Source organism: Centrocercus urophasianus, unplaced genomic scaffold (genome assembly GCF_019232065.1).
Source record: "Centrocercus urophasianus isolate 14NV4802_14NV808 unplaced genomic scaffold, USGS_Curo_1.0 seq_11, whole genome shotgun sequence".
Taxonomy (NCBI): domain Eukaryota; kingdom Metazoa; phylum Chordata; class Aves; order Galliformes; family Phasianidae; genus Centrocercus; species Centrocercus urophasianus.
In genome coordinates, this window is record NW_024884253.1 from 59,846,292 (window position 1) to 59,856,191 (window position 9,900).

Below are 9,900 nucleotides of genomic sequence, written 5' to 3' on the forward strand. Positions count from 1 at the left end.
ATTTTTATTTTTATTTTTATTTTTATTTTTATTTTTATTTTTATTTTTTTTATATTTTTATTTTTATTTTTATTTTTTTAATCCATAGCCTGCATCAGTTTTTAAAGTATGGCTTTAAAGACCATGCTGCCATTGGAGGAAGAAAATATCTTGCATGTTTCAAAGTTCAGAGGGCATTACAGAACTATTTGGTATGTCTTCACTGAACTAAGACATTATGTTTTTTTCAAAAAAGCCAAAACAAGACCTGAATTGCATTAGGAAGTACAGCTATCTGTCATAGGGACTCAGTATAGAAATTCATGATAAGGGAAGATTTATTTTTCATTCTATATTTAAATCGTTTTCTTTTTTGAAAGTATAAATCTTATGTCAGTTTTCTGCCTTCTGTGCAAGTGGCTGTGATCAATTTATCTCTGCTTTGGTTCTGGACAAAGAGTATGCATCTGTTGCAAGTTCATTTGAATAACTTGATGCATGTATATCCTCATAAAACACTAATAGACACAGTGTAGCCACACTACACAGGGACACTAATATGTTTGCTAGATTGATCAGTAATAAGATTGATCAGTCTTTTGCTTGGTCAAGTTAATCATGGTATTGATCAGTTTAGCAAACACATCACTTTCCTTGTGTACTATTGCTATACAAGCTACCTTCCCACCCCCATCAGCTGTACACCAGGAGATTCCAGAGAATGAAAAACAGCAGCATTTCCTACATTAATTGGTCCTATTACTTCAGGCTCATCTTCTAAAGATAACTATCGCATTTCATGATTAAAGAGGTTAGAATTTTTAATTCTGTCTTGCAAGTCAGAGTGCCACTGTTAAAAACCTGGGAAAATTTCAGAATCTTTTTTTTTCTGTGTATAAGTTACTCACCTCAGACTCTTCCTGTAATTAGTTCCTCTTTCTGATATTAAATATTTGAGATTCCCTTAACCCTTATGCATGCTCTGAGAGAAAGTATCACTTTAGAGATTTTGGGCTTTTTAAGAGAAATCAGTAATTGTAGAGAAGGATTTAAAGCAATTGGAAGATATGGGTCTGGAGGTGTATTATTAGCGCAGTACATGGAGATTTAACTTTGGAACTGTACAGCAAGATACTCAACAGTATCAATTCAGTATTAAAGGAAATTTCACAGTTATATCTTATACATGATGGCAAAAAAAGGTTATTGAGTATACAAATAGGTGTATAATATTTAAGCTACATCTCTGCACTTTTTACAGAGCTTGTTTACTTCTGCATCTTGCTTTGAAAGCCTGAGATTCTGCCAGTCTAACATGTCAAGATAATTGCTCTCAAACACCTTTTGCAGCTTGAAGCACAATGTAATGTAAAAAATTTTTCATACAAAGCATTAAAAGAACTATTCTTCTGAAACTACAAAACAGCAATGGAAATGGTTGCTGTTTCTGGTGTGTATCTTAATGTAGATACAGCAAAAAAACTGTCTTAAACCCAGACTTCTCCCTCTAACCATTATCAAATATCAGTACTTGGAGGAGGATATATATGGTGGAAATACTCACAAATACGGGTTTTTATATTGCATACTGTCAAGAATATATGTCCTTGGAACCCTAATATTAATAAAATACACATAAGCAGATATTCAGCTGTTGGAAACTGGCTTTGCTCAATTCATACGTGTCCCATACAGTTCTTCATAGAGAATACCAAAAAGTAGTTCTATAGGATTAGTTTAGGGATGCAGACTCAGAGATTTCAAGGAAGTTATTTCTTAAAGACCTAGGCTATAAAGACCTGGGCTATAAAATCCTCAGCATATTGTATAATGTTATTAACATTTTTGGAAATCTCATTTTCACAGTGTTATAATTGGTAATTGGAAAAAAAAATCAAAAGATTTGTTAGTTTTTTTTAACATTTGAAAATATCCAGTGCAAAATTGAAATTGAAAATCAGGAAAGTCTGTATTTTCCACTGAAGTTAAATGAAATTGACGCTGTAGATGACCAGATCAGATCAGGGTGTTTGCTTGGCAAACAAAAAAGAACACCTTGAAGCCACTAGCAATTATAAAAATGCCAGACTAAATCAGTTTTTAAAAGTCAAAGCATTGAGTCTATTTTAATAGATGCCACCAGGCTATTCCGGATAAATTCTTATTAGATAAGGGTGAGTCCCTAAGATCAAGGAATTTTTTTAGGGATTGGTGAATTATCTGATTTTTCTATGTGTAAAAGGAATGAGACTAAAAGCCCTGGAGGCACAGTCTTGTATCTAGTCTTTGGAATAGACAGAGTTCTCTTGCTGCCCTGTTTATGTACTTGAACTTTAACTGAAAAGATGAAAGAAGAGCTTCATCTGCATTTGTACAGCAGAGAGACTAATGACTGAACAACAGCTAAAGTGAGCTTTTTCACAGAAATACATTTTTAAGTTGAAAGAAAATAACTTGCTAGTCTCACCACTTCACTTTTAATCTTTCCTTAATATTTCCTTATATCTTAAGCAGAAAATCCTTGTGGGAAGCTGTTCAGTACATTGTATATGAGTTGGATACAGGACAAGAAATGTCTTCTTTAGTCTCTGACTGACACACAGGGATGATTTTTAAGTACACCTTCCACAGACATGATGCTTTTTCCTTCTTGCACTGTGTGGCAACTGTCAAAAACATGGAGGGTCCAGGACTACAAAGAAGGTCATTTGTAATGAGGAGAGAAGGTGGAGTCTAAGCTGTGGGTGTCATACTGGCATTGCCAATAACTACAGCTTAGAGAAAGAAGGGTCATACTGCCGCAGGGCCCTGACTGTAAATGGTGCTTCTATTGCTTTAAAGACTAGATAATTTCATTCCACTTAAGTCAGCAGACTAGAAATATATGTAATGATCCTCTCTTCACCCTCCAGGGTGTGAGCAAGAATGGTTCCAAGACCAAGTTTTCTGGCTGCCATAAAGATTTAAAAAGAAGAGTTTAAATCTGTGTGCAAGAATATTGGAGGTGCTATTAATGCTTTTTTTGAGCTTCAGGAATGCCCTTTGACATCCTCCATCTCTATTCCAAGAAAGTAATACAGCTATTTCAACTTAAATAACTGAAACCAATTCTTACTTTTGCAGCAAGTGTGAAGAGATGATTTTAACACTGTGTTGCCCACATAAAGCAAAATTTAGCGGCTGATGTAAGGAATGCCTTGCCACAGTGCTCCTGATTTTTTTTTTTTTTTTTTGGTGCTTTTTTTTTTTTTTTTTTTTTGAGTGACAGGAAAGTTTATTATTTTTTCTTGTATTTTAAATGTGGTGAGTTTTTGTATGCTTTCTCTATTTCAGAAATATATATATATACACATATATATAACTTAGTCTATTATTAGCACTTTGGGATATTGTCTCCACAACATCTGCAATAGAAACTTTAGCTCTGCCTCTGTTTGTCCCTCAAAATATGATTCAGAGTATGACAACTGGATCTAAGCACCAACATAGAATTAGTGAGAGGGCATTAATATAAAACTAATCTACATCTTTTCCCCTAAATCTCTTATAATATGTCAGAGCTTGCAACTTACTATGCACTATATGGAAAATAGAAAATAAGAGTCAAAGAGTTAATAAAGAAAGTATAATAACAGATACAGGGACTAGCAGAAAAGTGAGAACATTTAAAATGTATTAACAATTAAAGGAATTGTACAATGACAATTCAATCCTATTAGTTTTGCTGCAGTAATATTAAAAAAAAAAAAAAAAAAAGAAATTTATTACTTGATATTTCTGTCCCTGAAATAAGGAGTTTCAGTTTTCAGTTGTGTGGGTTTTGGGAGAGCAGCATCACAAGTTTCTGCTTAATATAAAGCTCAAAATATTTAAAACAAGTATCTGTGCAACCTTTGATTCTGTTCAGTAGATCTCCCTTGCAATCCAACCAGAGAGCAAGGTACACCCTCAAGTTCGGGGAAAATTTTGTATGTTCTGAAGCTTAAGTAGATTAGTGAAAAATGAAAAACACCATGTAAATATATCTATCACATCTTGTCACAACTGAAAAAGTAAATCATTTGCTAGATCTTTGCTGATCCATAACAATTCTAAGCTGTGTTTTGACACAGATTGAAAGGTATAGTTTAATAATTTTATTCTACTTATAGATTGCACTGTAATATTTCTGTATTTCACAGGCTAGTTGAGTAACCTGAACTACTCCAACATATTAATTAATATTAGGAGAATCCATGAAAAAAAATATATACACCTCTTTAAAGTGGTTTCCCAATATATATTTTACAACCTTCTTCTATTTTCACTCATGGATTCTCTCATTCCTTCTGAAAAGAACATACAAACAAGCAGAAAAGACTCCAGGAATTCAGTCCCCAACTGCTGTTCTTACAATTTTATTTTAACAAAATAATAACATACTACTTAAATTTCGTTTTTGAAATTTAATTTCATTAATATGCAGTCATTTTTTGGATTTTCTTTTCTTCCTATTGGAATAATCTGGATCTTAAAGTATTGCCACTGCTGCTTCTTTCAGCCCTCCATCCATCCCTTTCCTCCTGCCTCTCCCACTGTAACCAATTTTTGGAAGGCTTAGTGGCTAATTGGAGCCAGCTGTAGAGATTTTCCTCCCACGTGACAGTTTACTCTGTCACAACCCACCATTCAAAAATTCACAAGAAGATTCGGGCAGGAGCAGTGAGTAACCCTTGTAGTCCTCTACAGAAATTTCCCCAGATTGTTCTCTTGGCTTATTCTGTTTTTCAGCAAAGCAACCACTAATGAAACTACTGCCGCCTCTCATATTAACCACACATAGTTCCCAATCAATCTGCCATCTTAACTCTACATTAGTTTTTTCCTATGGAAAGCATTTTTGCATAGCTGAGGCATTTTTCTCATGGTATAACGCAGTCTGAGCCCTCCTTGGTGACAAATATTATATCTGGCAAGAGACCATTTGGCCACCTTCATGTAGAAGCTCTGTTATACAAGTAACTCTTTTAGTTCTTGTCTAGGAAGAAGATTTTTTCATGGTACCTGTTCACTACCTCATTGCTTGCTGGTTGAATGGAATTGTGAGCATGTAATAATAATACATCTTCCTAGGCCTCAAAACAATCTACGTATTTGTAAAGGATTATAAGTGCATAAATCCTCCCCTCAAAAATATCATTAATAACAGATACTGCATTGAGACATCATAAATTTCTACATTCTTAAATCTGTCTATGATGTTGAAATTAAAAATATCAGAGGAAAATGTGAAATTTTACTTTTTTATTGTCTTGTAAACTATGAATTTTTACTTTTGACAATGAGGATTTAAGTCATTTCATATTTTCTAAGATATTAAAAATATGAGTGCTATTATAAATAAAAATTTAAACATCTGAAATGAATGTATTTATAGTGACATGTGGATTCTATATTATAAAGGAACAGTTGCTTGATTTTCACATGGATCTGTTAATAACCTAATAATGTAACTGTTGTCTATCAAATTTTTATACAATATAAACTAAGAGCAAGAAGATCTGTTCTGATCTGTTTAGCAAGAAAGTGCTGTGCTTCAATCATCATGCGCACCTCCATGGAAAGAGATGAGTATGATGAAGAATATCCATGGGAGATACTTCTTATTTGTAGAAATAGGTTGGATTCCTTCCACATGAGTCATAAGAAAACAATTGTGTCCCCATAGCATCGAGTTCAAAGCCCAAAAGAGACAATTAAATAATCTGACTTGTTATATATTACAGTCCAAACAACCCAAACAATCATGTTTATATAAAAAATATCTACACTGAAGGCCCAAAGCTGGGTGGATCATTCAGTACTGGAGTTAGTGCAAGCCAGGCTACCTAGACTTTGGTGTGCAAACTGTGAGGGGGAGAGAAAGAAAGGATAGCATCAGCGACTGTTTTCACTGGGGATTCCTGTTTTATTACCCCTGCAGGGTCATTCTAGCAATTATGTATCCACTATGTTAAAATTTGGTGTCAAATTTCTAATTTGAATTTAAATAATTTCTGATTTTAGCTCACAGCCAATCTTTTTTTTTCTTTCTTTCTTTTCTTTTCTTTTTTCTTCCCCGCCCCCCCCCCCCCAACCACTTACATGGTGTAAGGCTGTAATCCTATGATTTTTGGTGGTGGTACAAGATAAATTGCAAATATAATTGGGCTACCTGTGCAACAGATAATCTTTTTTTTTTTTTTTTTTTTTTTTTTTTTTTTACCTAATAATTTACTCATCTTATTTAGGTTTGATGATTTAAAATTTTTATTGCTGCTAGGTGTAGCTTTTCATTTACTAATGGACCATCAGTCAAACCGTGCATGTATTGTCAAGCCAATTAGCAGGATTACTTGAATCAGGAATCAGAAATTATGAATAATAGTAGATAATGCAAGTATACTAAAGGGCCATAACAATGTCTTACATTGACATAACAACATCAGTTTGAAAGGTAATCAAATCTACATATATATATTTAAAAGAATATCTGCATGAAGATTTCTCTTATTTGGCCACTTTGAAGAGTTTTCTCTACTGACTATTGGAATTACATGATCATGATCTCCAATAAATAGAATGAGTTCAGAATTAGTGATGTAAAAACTGCACTTTTGACATAATTGCATTCAACCATCCACCCTCTTCTTGTGTAAATACGGTGAACCTGCTAAATTGCAAAGTTGAGACAAGTTATAGGCGTTAGCTGTGCTCTGAGTACTAGTATTAAACGTCTTGCTGAATCCATAAGTCCACATGCTTCCTCAGAGCTATTCTACAAATAGGATGACAAAAAGAACTTTTATGATATGATATGATATGATACGATATGATATGATTTTATTTTATTAAATAAAAAAACTTTTATTTGGGCAAGAGTAACTGATTATGTACTCATTCTTAAAGGATCAACAGTAGCTAATGTATTATAAGAAACGATAAAAGCAATTGGGAAAAGAAATGTCAGGATAGCCAGAAAAATAACTGGACAAAGGTGATGTTTTTGCCCTCAGCAAAGAAAAGACAGCATAGCAAAGTGTTGTAACAATCATAACATCTTCCAGATTCTGCCTAAGAACAAAGTCCTTGTCTATATGATGAAAGATCACATGAAGTTAAAGGGCGGATTCAGAGAGAAGAAAGGCACATATGACTAATCACAACCATCTGTAACATTTTTGATAAAAGGAGGGCAGTATAATCATACATGGATCATGTGTTCAGCTTCTCAAAAATTATGACACCATCTGACTTGACCAGTTCCAGGCATCCAGATGTGGGAACTCTAAGCTCTCTCACTGAACTCATCACAAATTTCTGTCAGCAACAGCAGAGAAGAGTGTGAATAGAAAGACTCCACAGCAAATGGTTTTCTGTCAGACAGAGGATGAGAAAAGGATTCAGCATGTATGTAGTACTTCTGGAACAAGTGTGGGAAAAATTTGTAAGAACAGAAATTGCTGGGTCTGCTATTTTTTGACATCTCTAAAATAACTTCAGATACACTAATGGAATGACAGACCAACACTGTAAATGTAACTTACTCCTAAATGTGATGAGAGTAGAAAGAAATTAATTGAACGTGTTTGTTGACTCATCAAAAAGGAAGCAGGCAAAAATCTTTATCTAGTTCTTCACAAAGTGAATGACTAAATATTGAGGATCTGAAACATGACTTCTCCCTCATCTTTCCTGCATGTTTTTATATATGTATGCATAAAGATTAAGAATACTTCTTCTATGGAGTCTTAAGAATACTTCATTCTTCTGTGAAGTCAGTCACAAAAATGCAAAAGATTTTGGTATCTTAAATTGTTTATAGCTTTGATTTCTGAAAAACTTCTTTTTCTTTTCTTCATTTTTTCTCCCCCAAATTTGTTAATGAGTATTCATCATGGAAATTTAACTACTGCTGATAGAACATCAGTTCAAACTTAGTTATAGCTGGAGATTACAACATTTCTGCTGTAGTGTCATGTGAAACTATAGCACATGTGGCATGGTTTCTTTTCTCCCAGATCCTCTCTGCTTTTTAGTAGGTATTCAATTTGAACACAGGGTCATCAATGTATTCATCTCACAGACCCTTGAGGGGCGTAGTGGCTTTCTTTGTGGATATCATCAGGTGTTTCAGGTTTTTTTTACTCAACAAGGCTTTCTTTTGGAAGGGATTTGTCTTTTAGGTGTCAAGGAAAAGCAAACAGCTTCCACACTGTAGGCAAACCACACTCTTTTTCACACCAGTTGATGTCAGTAGGGTTCACAGCACAGAGGAAAGGATGTTACTGCTTTAGTGACTTACCTACAGGCAGGGTAGAAGCGTGAGCTCAAAATCACTGTCTTACCCTTCACATACATGATGGAGGAGATGACACTACTACTTTCTGACTGTTCAACTTTGCCAGTAGCTTAGAGGTTTTCTGAGATTATGGAATATATGAAATATTTCACTCAGCAATTCTACCTAAGATGGCAGAGTTTGCCATTCACTGCATTCTTGACCTACAAGAATTGAGAAATTACTAGAATGGGGTATAACTGAAAGTGCATAGCGAAAGAACCATAGAATCATAGAATTGCTCAGGTTGGAAAAGTCCTTAAAGATCATCAAGTCCAACTGCAACCTAACCATAGTACCCTAACTCTAACGGCTCACTGCTGAATCCTGTCCCTGAGCACATTTTGATGATTTATAATTCCAAGAATTCAGTGTAAGAATGAGTTTATCTGTTAGGAAAGGTATCTAAGGGTATATAAAACCAGAGAATTATTTCATGAAGTATTTCAATGCATTTTACATTAATCTTTTTTTTGTATATGTGAAATAAATATGAATAAAATATGATGCTTGAAATCTTCACTAAACAACTTTTTTTTTTTTTTTTTTCTCTTTCTTTCTTTCTGCTTTCAAATTAATCATAACTTTCCTTTGGTTACTTTTGAGGTCTCAGGGAATAACAGGAATGTCACTAGTGAAATTTTAAAATTCACAGGAATTATGTCAGAACATTATATTACTTAATGAAAAACAATCTATGTGAAAGAATATCTTTTTCTGAGACAAAACTTGTATAACTCGATTTACACTGTTTTAGCTAGATTGAAGAAGGCTTTCACATATTTTGAGCACTTTGGATTTTGAACCTCAGTAGGTGGGTCAAAAAATAAGTTTTCTGTAATATTTGCCTGAAGATTCAAAGCAGAATTGTCAGCTATTGTCAGGCTTTTTTTTTTTTCCACTATTCTGTTTTTCAGGGTTATTCCAATGAGGGGAAGAACTTAAATATCGTAATATATTATTATTATTATTATTATTATTATTATTATTTACCTCTGCACTACAGGGTTTTACAAAGAATATCCATTTTTATTCTTCTCCTTATTTCAGCTGGGATTAAGTTGACTTTTCCTTCATAGTGCTTAATAGGATGCTATGTTTAGAAGAAAAATAATGTAGATAACACACCAATGTTTTGGTTGTTACTAGCAGTGTTGGTCAGAACCAAGGATATTTCAGTTCCTCAGCTTCTCACACTGTCCTGGTGGGGGGGAGGGGGCACTGAGGGGGCTCAAGGAGTTGGGAGAGAATAGAACCACAGCATCTGACCTAATCTGGCCAATGGGATATTCCATACCATATGAAATGAAGAAAACACCTTGAAAAAGTTTGGAGAGTTGTTCTGATGGGCAGCCACTGTTTGAGGACTGGCTGGGTGCTGGTTGGTGGATGGAGAGCAATTGCCCATGCTTATTTCATCTTCCTTTTCTGTCTTAGTAAATAGTTTTCTTGTAATTCTTTCTCATCTCACTGCGAGGGTGGGGAGAACAAGTAACTGTGTGGTGCTTCCTTGCCTTTCCCTTTTCCCTTTTCCCTTTTCCCTTTTCCCTTTTCCCTTTTCC

General features: G+C 34.3%; 1 long non-coding RNA gene across 3 annotated transcripts in view; it reads right to left on the reverse strand.

Moving 5' to 3' along the window:
• LOC122155257 overlaps positions 1-9,900 on the reverse strand; it is a 37,903-nt gene that overhangs the window by 7,318 nt on the left and 20,685 nt on the right. The window contains exon 5 of one of the 3 annotated variants that reach the window (XR_006167201.1): positions 6,900-7,373. The exons of the other annotated variants lie outside the window; for them this stretch is intronic. This is a non-coding gene — a long non-coding RNA (uncharacterized LOC122155257). Of the gene's footprint in view, positions 1-6,899; positions 7,374-9,900 lie in introns of those variants that run through there. 3 annotated transcript variants of the gene reach the window in all.